The sequence below is a fragment of the Cuculus canorus genome, chromosome 9, assembly GCF_017976375.1.
Source record: "Cuculus canorus isolate bCucCan1 chromosome 9, bCucCan1.pri, whole genome shotgun sequence".
NCBI lineage: Eukaryota > Metazoa > Chordata > Aves > Cuculiformes > Cuculidae > Cuculus > Cuculus canorus.
Genome location: NC_071409.1, coordinates 13077761 through 13093903, shown reverse-complemented (window position 1 = coordinate 13093903; position 16143 = coordinate 13077761).

The following is a 16143-nucleotide window of genomic DNA, read 5'->3' as shown; positions in this document are numbered from 1 at the left end:
TGCAAAACATGCTGGGATTTCCCCAGGGGACATTACAGTAGAGTGCTAATACCAGGCAAGAAATCCCTAAACTTGTGACTTGTGGTACCCTGTCCTCTTTTATCATCACTTTGCAGTCTTATTCAGTACTTTTCACCATCAAGGACTGTCTAGGCAAAGATTTGCAGAGAGACTTATGCCCTGCAAAGCACCTCTTTTTCCAGCAGTTATTGAAAGCTGAGTGCCAACATCCTCAAATATTTTGTCCCCTCAACTTACTTTGGAAATTGTTTAAAAATTTGGAGATACATTCAGTGTAGCCTAAGCCATCAGAGAAATCCCATGCCAGAAGGATTACGGAATGAAAATGGAGCACAAGTTACAAGAAACTTTTTTTCTTAGGATGATACTGTGACCTTTGATTTCTAAAGTAACCTTCCAAAAGGAAGTTGTGCTCTGAATTACTTAAACCACCTTCTTGCCTCTGTCCTGGCTTAGCTGAAAGCCAAAGCATGCTTTGATGTTGGCAGCCTAACAAAGGTAATATTTTTTTAAGGATGATCTGTTCTTGAATCTCTCTCACTTTTTTTTTTTTTTTTTTAATAGTAGATTGGGCACAACTAACCTCTCAGTCAAAGTTAGTACATGGACATCTTTTGGTCTAGCCATCTTTTTAGAGGAATATATTGAGTAGTGTTGGGTATGATTTATTTCTTAGCTGTCCCTCTTGCTCCCAGTAAAGGAATACTACCTTCACTTTTGATAGTAGGTAAGGGATTTCCAGACACAAAAAAAGTAGTGTCACCAGAGTAAGAGCACCTCTCCCATTTCTTTCTACCCAGGAGGATGGTGCCTGCCAGGATGGCTGTGCTTCTCATCCCTGGTGCTGGTGCCCATCTGGCTGAGAACCAGCTGCAAACCTGCTCCCAGCCCTTGCAGCTGAACCTCTGCTCTCTCTTTCTGGAGAACTTGTTTCTTTTCAATGTGCCTGAAAGCCTGTGTGCTCACGGAGCCCACCCTTCCCTAACTTAGCAGCTGGAGTTACCTCTGATAAGCAGTTTGGGACTTTAACCTCTCTGCAATCCTTAGGACAAAACCAGTGCTTTGCAATGGTTGCCACTGTTCCATTGACTGAAATGCTATATTTTGCAGGAATTCTCCTATATTTATAGAAAAGTTTCTAGAACGGATCTTAAAACCATGGCTTGTGTAGTCTAAAATCTAAAATTCTCTGACTGAGAAACACCCTACAAAGGATAAAAATCAGATGCATATTTATGCTCTTTAAGCAGTGGCTCCATTGTGTTCCCATTAAAGTAATTTCTGATTTTCACTTTCCTCGTTTTGTGACAGAACAAATTAAGACAGCATATCAGCCCATTCTGAGAATGGTACGCTACGATGTACTAGCATTACTAAATATTTAGAGCTCCACTTGTTGTGTGTACTTGAATGAACTGAAGCTACAACATCAGGTCCCAGTAGGTTTTTAAATCCCCCATCCTATGTGGAGCTGTCGGTCACAGTCACTCGTGTGCAGGCAGCAAATGTGTTGTTTTCCTCTAAGAGCCTGGGTGAGCTCAGGCTATTTAAGGATGAGGCACCATCTATTTCTCTTAGATTATCTGTTTTCTGCGTTTTTTAAAAAAAACAAACAGCCAACACATTTGTGACTTTCAGAGTGTGACTATAGAAACTAGCCTTGTTGTCCCCGGGGTAGGAAGCTGAGGAGGTTATTTCTTGTGTTGGGGTGGCCTTGCTTGGACACCTTGCAGTCTGGTCTGTGCAGCAGAGTAGCTGCTTTGTGAAAGCTTTATCTGTCTTTATACTGCCTGTAGTCCTGGTGCCTGTTTCTGTGCCACTGGTTCAAATCAGCTTCAAGGTAGAGGGTGAAAGGACATTGGTTTATTTTTTTTTTTTTATGGGAAGATAAAGAGCGTGGCCAAGCTAAGAGAAGGAATGACCATCCTGCGAACTAGAAAGGGGTACCAGAGCAGCTGATGCCTAGGAAGTCTATTAGTATTCCATATTTTTTCCCCGATAATACACTAAGATAACTTAGAGGAGGTAGCGATACTTCTAGAAGAAATAGAGTACAATTAGCCATGCAGGAAGAGGGAATGTGTGCTCTTAAGCAAGGACTGATGCACTGTGGCAGTGCATGGCCACTGCACCATCATCACTGCTGCTGCATCCAGCCTGTGATGGGATTTGTCTTGCTGGAAGCAGGTGGGGCTGGCATGTGGCTGGTATGCCAACATCTGACTGCAACAGTCAGTAAAAGCTGAATGCTAAAGGGTGAGGGAGAGGCATGAAAGGATTACTGTTTTGTGCTTGATGGGAAGCTGGAATTGACTCAGGAACCGCTCTGTGAGCTTAGAAATTAAAGGCTGTTGACTAGCCTTTCTCACTTCATGTATTTTTCGAATTCCTGGTGCTTGTTTTGGTAAGAACTACAGAAATTCCATATTAGGAGAGGGAAAGTTTTCCGAAGATTGTTGTAAGAAGGATTTGGAAATAGTATTTGTGCTCATAATTGACAGTACAGAAGTCCTCTTCAGCACTGTTTGAAATTTCACCTGGAAAAAAGGGAAACAAGAGACGGTTATTTTAATGACTGTTACTAAAAAATACCGATCAGGGCAGTGCTCTTGAAAAGTAGGGCCAACTCAAGATGACTCAGACTTTCCATTTACCTTCTGAAATACAAACCAGTCTTTCCTAAGTAGAGCATTGGGAATTGGATTGTCACACCTTTGGCAGACAGGGCTGTTCGTTCTCTCACAGTTCTTGATGTCTGGGCAATGCTTATCCTTGAACACGAGGTAAAACTTTCCTGCTTTTAAGCTAGCTGTCTGCAAGCCCAGGCTTCAACAATAGCATTTGTATAGAATTGAGATTTTTGTCAGCTACAAGAATCTGTGTTTGAGCAGTGCATTCAGAGCTCTTGCTTTATTCCTTTCCCTTTACTGGAGGAAGTTATCTTTTCATTAACTTTCTGCAAAAAAAGCAAATTAACTTAAAATGTGTGCTACTTAAAAGGCCCTTTAAAGTTGTTATGCTGGTGAAAAAATCAGGCAGCGCCCAGACCTGAACGATATTTCTTTTTATTCTTTTGCACAGACCTTTTTAATAAAAGCATCAGGATTCTTTAACAAAGCCTTATTTATGTCTAGTTTCAGCAAATTTATGGCTTAAGAATGTCCTCTAAATTTTCAGGAAAGAACTATAGCCAGCAGTTGTCAAAACAAAATATTCTGAACTGTTCCAATTCCTAAAACCTTTTGAAGGTTTTTCTTTTCTTGTTTTTCTTTTTTTCTCCAGTTTGACTGTGATTAATTTCTAAAGGCCAGGGGAACTGTAAGGAAAATGCTTGAGCTCTCAGATAAAAACATCTACATTAGCAGTGTTTGGTAGCTGTTTTCTGAAAACAGCTGTTTAAATTCCGTGTAGGGTAAAAAAAGTTATGTATTTTTAATAGTGATCTGTATTGCATGTGGCAAACCTATTGCTGAAGTTTTAACGGTGCTTGATCTTGTGTTGGTCTTTGTGGAATTAAGAGCTGGTGGCTGCAGTCCCTGCTGCTGTATAAAACAAGGCCAAAGCTGATGGTGAAAAACTTACCACTGAGAGTGCAGAAGCGTCTGTCTTGAATTGCCTCAAAGTCTTTCACAAACCACCTCTAACCCTTCTGAGAAGAAATTAATAGGGAGCTGAATTACAGAGAGTTTAAGTGAGTACCCAAGGTTGCAGCAAGGATACTGTATCGATGAGCATGCAAATCAGGGTCTAACATTTCTCCACCCAAATTCCTGGCACTGTGCATGTTTGCTTGGAGGTGTCTTTGCCTCCACAAATTTTAGTTCCCAATTTTTCTTTTATTGCCCCTGTCAAATCTAGGATGTTTAGGCATTTATTTCTCATACTTTTGTGGATTTAAATCACAGGAGAAGGGATGCAATTCCTGAAGATTTCTTCAGCAGCCCACAGAGACCCACAGTGCAGAGACAACACCTTTTCTTAGAAAGGTGTGGTAGGAAATCCTCTTGCTGAGTCATCTGCCGCTCAAATACGATTTGTTATTCAAATGCTATTGAGGCATCAAAGCCAAGGCTTGCTCTTCCTCTAATGACTTCATAAATTGGAAAGCCTGATTCATTTTATCAGCTAGGTCTAGGGAAAGCTTTGGCTTCCCCTGGTACCTGCCACCTTCTCAAACCTCTGCCTCTGCTTGCCCTTTTATCTGTTTGGTTTCCTCTAGATGGCATTGCAGGAGAAAGGGAATTCAGATGGAACAGTAGATTTATATTTTTACTGCTGGAGAAGGAAAAGTTGCAGGAGCTGCTTTGCATTTTGATGGTGCTCGATTATCTTACCCACTAGACAAGCACATACAATATTAATACCTTCCATGTCAATCTCAAACAGGATGCAGATAAGTATTTCTTCTGAGCAGTTTTATTGATTGGTTCTTCATCTAAACAGTCTTTCCAGCTTTCTTTTTGTTTGGATACTTTGCTTGTGGTTTCCCTGAGTAGCTGTGTTTGTGCAGTGAATGAAAAAATATAATCGTATGTCTTTTGATATAAAAGGACAGTGGAAAGTTTTTTTAAAAAAGCACCTTGCCCTTCTCTCACTTTCATTGCCCGGTATTTTTTTTATAATGGAACTCACTGAGATTGCAGAAACAATTCATTCTGCTCTATTTTTCTGGTTTGTTTTCCTCCTGTATTTGACAGTACTATCTGCATAATCAATTTTTCTTTCACTGTAGTAATTCCTCTTTTTATGGGATGTTCAGGCAAGCTGGAAAAAAAAATATTACTTTTAAGGCTACCTACACTGGCTGCAGGACGGCGATGCAGATTGCTATCTGGGGAATTCAGTGTCTATCTCGTAGTTCTCTTTAAAAGTTTACTGCACTCTCCAAATATTTTCTTTTTAAGAGGACTTGGGAACCAAGGCCTTTCTCCTCCCATCTTCTAGAAAGAGTTCATCTTTTCTAAATTGTGCTTGAACTATATACATAATCCTGCATAAATACCTCAGGAGTGCTTTGTACATGGTATCTTGCACTACTGGGTCTGGGTGTCCTCTGAAGCATTCTGGAATAACAATGACCTGCTTTTGTTGCTTCATTCTGGTGATTCAGTTGTCATAGAGTTCATATCCCTTCCTCCTCAAACATTCCCAACAGCAAGCATGTAGCTTATAATGGAAGTTCTGTATTTATCCCCAAATGAATTTATTTCTCTATGGGTTATAAATTGAAATACTACTTCTGTTTTAATTGAGTAGTCAAAGACATTCACAATACTCCAGTCCTCTGCTGTCCTGTTAAAACCAATGACGTTGCTGTCATTTGCAAATGTCACCCCTGTACCACTGTTATCAGTGTTAGGTAGTAATTGGGAAGCTAGGTTGGTTAAGAACTGTTACAAATACAACCTGCTGCTTTAGTAGAGGTGATAGTGCCCAAATCACTTTTGCCTCTCCTGAGAGTGAAGGATGCTGCGTCAGTCAAATTCAAACTCCCATAGTTAACACACCTTGTTTCGGTCTGGCCTCCATTCACTCACAATACACTTTGCATTAAATCGTGTTCTAAAGGCTTGAAGGTTATTGAAGTCATAGAGTGGTTAGAATCATAGAATAGTTAGGGTTGGAAGGGACCTTAAAGATCATCTAGTTCCAACCCCCCTGCCATGGGCATGAACATCCCACTGGATCAGGCTGCCCAAGGCCCCATCCAACCTGGCCTGAACACCGCCAGGGACGGGGCAGCCACAACCTCCCTGGGCAACCTGTGCCAGTGTCTCACCACTCTCATGATGAAGAAATTCTTCCTAATATCTAGTCTAAATCTGCCCCTCTCCAGCTTATACCCATTCCCCCTCGTCCTATCATCACAAGCCTTTATGAATAGCCCCTCTCCAGCTTTCCTGTAGCCCCTTCAGGTACTGGAAGGTCGCTATAAGATCTCCTCTGAGCCTTCTCTTCTCCAGGGTGAACAAGCCCAACACTCTCAGCCTGTCCTTGTAGGGAAGGTGCTCCAGCCTTCTGATCGTCTTTGTAGCCTCCTCTGGACCCGTTCCAACAGCTCTGCTTGCAATGCCTGTGCAGGTCCCTCTTCCTTTTTAGTTTAACCAGCAATCCTTGACTCGGCCACGCTGATCTCTTCCCTTTACTGCTTGATTTTCTACATACAGGGACTGAGCGCTCTTGTGCTTTGTGGAAAGCTTCCTTAAATATTTTCCAGCTCTGTTCCGCTCCTTTGTCTCAGAGGACCATGTCCCAGGTGGTCCTACCCAGTAATTCCTTGAAGAGCTGTAAGTCTGCTTTCCTCATATTTAGTGTCCTGACTATACTCCTCACCTGTCCCATATCCCTCTGGACTTTGAACTCCAGCAGTGCATGATCACTGCAGCCCAGGCTGCCTCTGATCCTAACGTTACTGATGAGTTCCCTTGTATTGGTGACCATAAGGTCCAGTATTGTTCTCCTCAGGTGAAGGTCTCTGTCAGCTGGAAGTCAGACTAATAGTTCTCTTCCTGCATGGATTAGCATGTTTTTCCTCTTTGTTTTTTAACTATAGGCACTCTTCTACAGCTATAAACTTGTGTCTGCAAACTCGGGAACTATCGAGAGTTGTTATAGGATCCATATCTTTTTCTGCTATTACTTTCAGGAGGGATGGTTATCTTATGATCTTGGAATACTGAGATTTTCTAACAATGAATTACCCTTCCCGTGTACTTTGCATGGCCAGGCTGTGTTTGTAATTTTTCTCCTTGCTGTCAAACCCTTACTTTGAATAATAAATATTTTAAGAATAATTCTTTTAGTCACACTTTTATAAAAGATACTGAAGTAAGATTCATCCAATGCAAACTGTATTTCTGAGATGTTTTTCTAATCTCTTCAGATCCTAACCTGTGTGTTCCGAGTATTAATAAATCAGCATCATTTCACATGCTTTATTCTAGCAAGGGTGAAAAATGCAGTTAAAAATTTTCTGGACTTAGCAGTTTTTTCTGTTTGAGAAGAACTGAAATTGAATAGCCCATATGCAGAAGGTCAGAAAGACTTCACTGAATGTCTGGCTGCTCTGCATTGAAGATCTCTTGCTTGAGGGGAAGCGCATGAAAATGCTTCTCTGCTTTCATCTAGCCTTGTGAATCTGGTCTGTTCCCTTTAAGTCCCTCTTCAAGTGAAAGCAAGTTGGTAAGAACAGAACCGCTGTGTTATCTTGCCTGGTGTATGTCAGCTGGTACCCATTTTAAATGCATCCAATGGTTTCTCCTTCAACATACGGGTATGCAAAGGCAGGTGGAAAAGTGGTACAGGCTGGTCCTGCTGTGTGCCATCCCTGTAGGACCAACACACACAGAGTGACTCCTGTAACCACAGGGTTCAGCCATGCCTGGGGTCTGGTGGTGATGTGGTGGTCTAACTCAGGCTTGAAATACATAATTTGTGCGTGTTGGGATTATTGATGTGCTTGGGTGAGATGCATTGCCCTGGGGCTTTGGGAGATGAGAGCCTGGGGATACCGAAATTGTTGTGAAATTGAGTATTGATTCCTCTTGCTCTGAGAGCTTTAAAAGTCCACGCTTAACTCAGGGTCCTAAGACTTCAAGTGTATCACAAATTATTCATGTATGTTGCACTAAAGCAAATTTTTTTATGGTTTAATCTTCCATGTTCAATGCACCTCTAATACTATCTCAGCTGTCATAAGGGGGAGATACTGGCTCTTCTCCTTGTTCATCTTTACCTTTCTTCTTTTCCAGTGAAGTTCTGGTAAAACTGTGACTCTAAACCAAGACACAAAGGGTCAGAGTTTCATTTAAACTCTTCTGACATACCAGAAGTGCAGTCCTAAGAATAGACAGAGAAAACCACCGTACAACCACATTGGTAAAACTCCTCAAGACGTTCCCGTATGGGAATGGTCTAACTCAGTGGTTGGGTGAGTGAATTGACCCTGGCCTTGCTAGAACTAGAAAATGATCCTCAGATGGGTTGTGTGTTAAGTCTTGTGGCAGGTTTATAGTGTGCTTCTGTAAGAGTTGAGTCCAAAGAATGATCATGTCTTTCTGAAGAATGCTTTGAAACCAAGACTTAATTATTGTGGTGGATTTTAAGGGGCTTTCCTTAAGTCTTAGTTTTTTTTCCTCTGTTTTTTTCTGATTCTGTCTTTCTAATAAAAAAATCTGTCTTTCTAATAAATATTTACTTGATCTGTTTATTGGTGCTCACTATTTAATTAAATGTTTTTTTCTAAACAATAGACTTTGAGTAATGCTTACAATAAATATTCTGCTTGTATTCTTTGAAGACTTAATTTGAAAAGTCAAGCAAGGTCCAGTGCTGGCACTTCGGACAAAGTGTGTTTGTTTCTTCTGTCGGATTGAAGACATTATCTTCCCAGAGCTGCTGCTGCTCCTTAAGTAATGCTTCTTGTTGTATGTAATGTACTCTTAGTCCCCTTTAGTATTTGGTTGTCGTTCTTGAAAGGAAACAATTAAGGAAAACAATGACAGAAAATATTGTTTGCTCAACTATTTTCCTCAATACAAATGTGAAATATATTTCACCTCCTAACTTGATTATTTTTTTTCCGGCTGTGTCTATACATTTTCACCCTTGAAGAAGATATCTTGGTGCAGTTAATGGAGTAACATACCATTCCTTGCTCTGAGTTAGTAGAGGTTTAGATCCTTGATTTCAGGCTCCTTTGTTTTCAGCAGGGCTTATATCTGGCCATATAACTATGCAGTAATGCTGAGTAGTTTAAGATAAATTTAGGCAAGCTGGAAATAGCGCATACTGTAGCCAAGCTTTGTGCTATCTGTATCCCTCTGCTTTTATTTTGACCTGGCAGCTGCTGCTGCTTCGCCTTCTTTGTAAGTGTTGCCTCACTTTCCCTGCCTCAAACCACCTCTCTTCCCCTTGTGGTTCACTTTTTCCCTGCAGTGTTTTGGAGAGGTTATTGGATGGTGGAAATTCCTGGTAATGTGCGGTATGTGCTTGAAAAAAGTCTTCAGATCGGATACAAAATTCAGGCCTGGGGACCATATAGCTCAATTATCAGTGGAAGCACTCCTGGTTTGCATTAATTAAATAAGGCCATTACTTGCTTTATGTTGATCAACAGTTTGATTCACAGGCTGTGGTGAGGAAGCAGCTTTGTGGTTTGTGCAGAGCTGTGAAGAGTCTCTATGGAAATAAAATAGGAAATTTGGGGCAATTTCAGCTTTTGTACCTTAAACAGCAAACATTTTCTGCAGAAATCAAAGTAAATTCAAGTCTTCTTCATTAAATTGTTCCCAAATCATACCACATAACTTGGCAAATTCAGCTGTGTGTAGTCTTTGGCTAGACTTTATGTGGTACACTGCATCTTGATTAAATTTAGCATTGAGAAATGAGGACACTGTCTTCCTGCAGTCCTGTCAAGGCTGTTGAGATGGTCTCATTGATGCTGACACCTGGCATCTTTCATGGAGATTGATACTTATAATTGTGACTCTTCCTTTGTCTGAGGCTTTATTACTTTCTGTGGGTAGTTTGATTCTTATCTGTTGCCTTCTGAATGAACAGATTGGAAAAGCTTACAGATAGAGTCGATGTAAAAGCCTTAGTGACATGATATTCTCTTTTCTAAGGAAGTGATGGGCAGTGTGTTGGGCATGAAACAAACCTGGATTTCTCTGAAAATAGTCAGCCTTCCCCTCACCGGAGTTTTGACTGTGGAAGCAAAATGTGCTGACCTGCTTAAATCTCCTTATGTATTTTCAGTGGAGCTGGTAACCTCACATTTACACCAATATTCCCCACTTTGATTTGAACTGGGGGTTTGGATTAGTTGGTTATAATGGCAGGATCTTGTCCTCAGTTTCCAGGGGTGGGTTTGGGCATCAATCACCTCTAAAAAAGAAAAAAATTCCCAACACCTTCGCAGTGAAGGGGCCGATGCCTGAATGAAAACTGCCTTCTCTGACCTTGTACTTGGTTTGCAGAGGACAAGGATATCACTAGCTAGCTTCCCCCCAAACTACTTGTTCCATTTTATTCTCTGTTAGGAAGCATTCACTTGTCCTAAGGGAAGAAACAGTGCCAGCCAGGTGAAAATGAGGAATTCCCTGCTTGAAGGAGCAAGCTGCATCTCAGCAGGGCGTTAAGAAACAACAGCTAGAACAAAAAAAAATGGAGGATGACAAATTGAAGGAGCTCTAAGATGCATTTAAGTTGTGGGTTTTTTTTTAATGCAGCATTTTGTGACTGTCTGATGCAACACTTACTAGAAAAGAGACTGTTTTTGAACTAAAATCAAAGAACAGGTTGAAGTAAGAATTCCCATGATCTTACAGATAGATAAGGTATTCTCACGTATGAGTTTAGAGACGATTCTTTAAAGGCAGAAAAGGAAGATGTCTCCTTTTAGTATGTTTATGTCTCTGTATGCTGCTCAAGTGAATGGTCTCTTTGAGGGCGAGCTGAGTGGTTAGGAGCAGGTGAGTAATGTTACATGCAGTGCTTAACCCAATTCTGGAAGCACTATGCCTTGCACACAAAGCCGCAATGCGTGAGTCCCACGTTGCTCCTCCAGGTAGGCGGTGGTGCTCAGCGACGCATGTTGTGTATGGTTGTACAACAGCTGGCAGAGCACGCTGGGACTTGAGCTGGTGTTTCTATTCTGTGTGAATCTGTACAAGGACGATTACTAATTTCTGGTATTCAGATCTTATATTCTGTACTAAAATCCCTTCCCCCTGTTGCAAATATACATGCAGGTGAAAGGAAATGCAGACTAAAAAATTTTTCTGACAAATCTTCGTCTTTTATTTCTGAAAGCTGAAGATGAATGAAACCCGCTTCCAGACTTCCTGTACCAGATGTTGCTTTCATCCCTTGGCAACTGTTGTTTATGTTGCACAAACCAGTATTACCAAAGAGGAAAGTCTTTCTGGGTTATTTCATCTATTTATTAGCATGCTAGAGTTGACTCGAAGCTGCTTTCTTCCCAGACTGTATCCTTCCCATTTCCCTTTCCTTGCCTTTTTTTCTTTTTTTCCCGGTTGGGGATAAATTGGCAATTTGAAAATCAGAAATTGACTTCAGCTCAGTGAACCATGTGTTTTACTAAAAATGTCACTTTGAAAATTCTTTTGTTTTTCAGAAGGCAAAAAAAAAAAAAGAGATTTAAAAGGCACTTGAAAAAAATGGAGTAGTTTTTATCAAATTGTCTATTTTTTTATTTGAAAACTCTTAAAATTGAAAACTCCTTACCACAATTAATGTCTATTAATCATACATATTGGCAGCGTCTGTTCCAAGCCACTGTTCTTCCAGATATATATTATTATTCTTTCACTGAAGCTAAATTTCTAGTGCTGGATGTAGGGTTTTTTTACTGAATTTTAATATTCAGTTTTCTTGCTTATTCTTGGATAATGTGGAGGTGTCCCCCCTCAAAACTACTAGCATTCTTCCACTGACAGATTCCAGTGGATCATTCAAGAGATACATCATTAATATATATTAGTCACACCAGGTTCAAATTATGAAAGTTAAAACCCATATAGTTCAATGTCAAATTCTAACACTAACCCAGCATTAAAGCTCAGTGGATTCATTTGATGAATGACAATAATTAGTAAATATGAGTTCATCAAGGATACATGCTTAAGCTGGTTTCTTTGGGGAATTATATGCGATATATTTTTATATATGTAAGAAATAACGTAGTATTTTCTCCCATATTCTTGCTCAGAATCCCCTTTTAAGCCCCACAGAGGAGCTAGGGATGTATGCCCTTCATCAGAAAGGTTTCTTTGCATGAAAAGACCAGGTTATTGAATACAGAGGGCTCATCAGTGCAGGTCAAATACTGCAAAGCAGCATTTGCAAATAGTCCCTTCTATTCAGAAAGACAGTTTGGCCCAAGCATGTTTATCCTTGTTGTTAGCTATTCTTGAATATTTGCACATATGTTCTGGGGAAGCCTGCTGTTCCTGCCGATACCCAATCTGCATAAAATCCAAGGGATGTGTCAAATGAGTGCATTGCCTCCTGATTACTTGTTATTCCCTAGAGTGAAAACTGATCAAAAGTTTTTAGTCTTCCAGGGAATCAAAAGAATAAAGGACTTTTTGACTTTCCTTTCTGCGCAACATGAATGGATGGAACTGTTGTCAAAGAAGTCTTAAATCCCTGGAAGAAAGCGATTATAGCCACTTAATCTGTGCTGCCCCGCTTCATCCTCCTGAGCACTCCAGTGCTGTTCAACTGTGGATCAGTGATGGCTGACAGGGTTCATTGCTGTGGGGTTAGCCCTTATGTAAAGTGACACTCTGAAGTATGAAGAGCTGAGGAATAAGATAAAGGAAATGTCACCAGCAAAATATTCTTGGAGATCTAGAAGAATAGGGTAAAATGACCCAACAGTTTAGTTAGACTATCACACTTTGTGAAGAAAGACAAATCCCTTCCATGTCTAATGTACCTGAGAGCTGCCAAAAGAAAGGCCAAATATTTTTTTGGGGAAAAAAGGTATGTAGGTCATGTTTAGTCAGTGGGAGACTGCCTTTGAAAATGGTGACACTGAAAAAAATCTCTTAAAGTTACAATTTGCTATTAAGTAAGATGATTCTTCTGGTTTGAGTTTCTGGATGTGTAGTCTTGGGAACGTTGAGCAAAACTTTCTCTGCAGAACACTGACTCTTTCTGGTTCCGATGTCCATGTTTCCAAAGGATCTTTAGAATTTGACAAACATCCAGAAATGCGCTACTTGGGTGATCCCAACCCAAAGAGTCTCCAGAAGTGATTTAAGAAAGTCTGGTTTTCCTTCATTCAAGAGGAAATAAGGGTAGATCATAGTTTACAAAGTCCTATGTAGAACTCATGATTTTAGCAGATCTAACTAGACTCTTTAGTCAGAAGACTGGAACCTGGCAGTTAAAACTAAGCTAGAAATAAAGTACAGCTTGTTAATGAGACAAGTATTAGGATAGTTTCCCTAAAGCCATATTTAGATGCTCTAACATTTGTCATTTCTATCTAAAACCTTATTGCCCTCTTCAAAAAAGAGAAGTGAGGGACTTCGTGTAACAGGTTTAAGCTCTGAATAAATGAAGCATAGAAATGCTTCCCTGCAGAGTTTTCCCCTGTAGACTCCTGCAGTCTGAATGAAGGAGGCAGATGGGGGCAGGGGAGGGAAGCTGTAGCTTACTCCTTACCCAGCCAAAGCTGTCCAGGACCCCAGTAGCAGTAGAGTCTCCTCAGTCCAAGACTAGCACCTAATCCAGTGGAAAAAAGAACCTCTGAAGACTGATACATTAAATTTTTTGGAATATCTGAACAGACTTATTACCAAACATAGGTCTCTGCTTTATCCACATAATAAAACCAGTCTAAGTGGTTGTTTCCAGATAGCCGTATTTTTCTGTGCTGATACTAAGCTCCTGCTCAGTTTAGCTCCTTGCTGGAGTGATTGAGGGGCTGCACAGCCCTGTAAAGAGATGACATTAATTGCGTTGAAGATCACATGGCATGTTTGGAGCTCCTTGTCACTGCTGCAGCTGAGTCCAGGACAAGTGACATTCTTGGTGTTCCCAGTTGTGACACAGCACAATGTCTCATGGATGTGAAAGCCCTCACACATGGAGATGTGCCTGTGCCTGCATAGGCAGAAAGTCTAGAGAGGGTTTGTGGGTTTTGTGCCTCTCATCCTTGTGCGGTGCTATGGAAAGCTGCTTGGCAGTCTGCCTGCACGCACGCTAGGCTAAATGCTGCAGCAGGTGCCAGGACAAGAGGGAGCTGCACGCTGCCAGGCCAATTTGGACTAGTGACCCATCTTGTCCTGCCTTCTGGCCCTCCTGATGTGCAAAGCCACAGGCTCAAGGCTGGCACAGGAAAAGGATGAATATCCAAGAGAAATTCTTCTTAAATAGTAAAAGTATGTAGTAGTGCATTTTTATGAGAGATAGATTAAATTTGATTTGATCCAAATATTATTTTATTGTTCATCTAAACAAGTAGTCTTTTGGCTTAGTTAAGTTGTTTGTATCATTATCCGCATAAATTTTGTAACTTCTTTTACTTCCCAAATTTGTGTCATGATGTTTACAAAGATTAAGACTTGCATCCACTGGTCTGAAGTCAAGGCAGAACTGCTAAGAATTCTCAGCTACAAAGTAACAGGAGATACTTCATGGGAATCCTCTAAAACTCCATCTCTTCCATTTTTCTGCCCCAAAGGCAAAATCAACAATACGTAAGCCCTCCCATGAAAATGTTTGTGTTTTAAATCCTCCAGATACAGGATATATTGCAGCCTTTCTTTCTTGGTTTTATTAAACCCAGCTAGGGAGACAAGCGCCCCCAACATGGGGTGACTAACCAAAGGCTACAAGAGTCTATGTTAACACACAGAGATGGAGCAATAGTCTTCAGCTCTGGGCCAGTCCAGTGTTTTGTTCCTGTCCTTTCATTGATGCTTATTTTTGGGATTTTACAACCAGTAATGCTCCCAGTCAGCTGGCAGTCTATTGCTCTTGCTTGGAAACATATTTTATTATTATAATATTAGTATTTTCCACAGGGAGCAGGGACACCTACCTTGCTTCTCTACCTAAATCTATTTACAATCTTGGTAGGATGTGCAGTTTCTGTGGATTGCCGTCTTGAAGAAATAAGTGGCTACTATTAAAGGAAACAAATGAGTTTATACTTATTTAAAAACACTTCTCTGGAGATGAAGGGGAAAACTTTATTGTAAAACACCTTTCTTCTTCTTGTGAAGTAAAGGAAATGAGGCATAAAGTAGTACAGTACCTTATATAAAGGCTTGTTTGTGTGTGTGGAGAAAGGAATATACAAAAAAAAATTGCAGTGGTTGCCACGGTCATTTTTCAGATTAAGAAAAAAACTCCAGACACTCAAAACTCAGAGCTAACTTCCCAAACCTGCAAGAAAATTCTTGCCTAAATGTCCAAGCTTGAGCGCATTAGTGAGAGGACAGCCTACATGAGTTTTTCTACATACCTTCAACTACTCAGTTTAAAAGCAGAAGAAAAAGAATCATTGAAAACCCCCAAACACCACATATTTTGTTGTTGGAAGTATGAAGATACATGGTCCCAAAATTATAGGGAAGAGATTTGAGTTCTGCTTTCATAGCATTATAATGTTCAAAACTGGTGATTGTTAGTCCTGTGATGGTGAATTAGCACTATTAAACTGTGTTAGTTTCTCACAGCTGCTCTTTGCAAAACCCGCAATATCTTCCCCAACCCAGTTAGCTGCTTGCACCTTTCTGGGCTGCTGTTGCTTAGCACTGGTGTAAGTGGGCAGACACCAGTGTCTACCTGCAGCTGACAGGATATCTCTGGGTCTTTTCCTACATAGGTTCCTAGATTGCCAGTCTGGCATAGCCTCCAACACTTGGATTTCTGGATTTACTCTTTGTACTATTGCCAGCCTCACCCTGTGTTACCCTCGGTGTTGTCATCACTTCCCTCCCCTTCCCCGGAAAGCATCCTGGCGTTTGCGTGTGCTGCAGAGCAGCACACGCTGCTTCTGAAAACAGGGTTATGTTGTTTAGAAAGCCAAGCCTGTGGCTGTTTGGCAAGTGCCTGCCATCCTAGCACTTGGGTTGTGGCAGCCACAGAGTTAAATGACTGCACCAGATGGAATATGCAAAGCTCAGCTGATGGCAGAGCACTGATTTAATCTTTGGAATGATTCCCCTGAGCTGCAGAGATCACCTCCTTAAATCTTGTTTGCCTCTTTCTTGTCTTGCACAGAGGGGTACCCCACAAATTGGAGAAATATCCTACCTTTAGTAGCTATAAAGAATCGTAACTGACTTCTTCTGAGAGAGGGGAGGCAGTCGGGGAAAGGGATGCCTGGGTTTGCGTTGGGTGGCCCACTGAGTTCATCGATGTAACTCCTTTGCTCCCAGACCAGCACAGAGCCAGCTGAAAAACTGATTTTTCTCTCTTTTTCTGTGTGTGTAGTGGTTTTTTTGTGAACTGTTATTTTGTCATGTAAGCAATAGCCAGCAGCACAAGCAAGTACCTGCGGTGAGAGGGCTCCGTGCTTTACTCAGAATAGGTAGCACCAGAGTGACATGGGGGGCAGTCTTCTATGTGCTG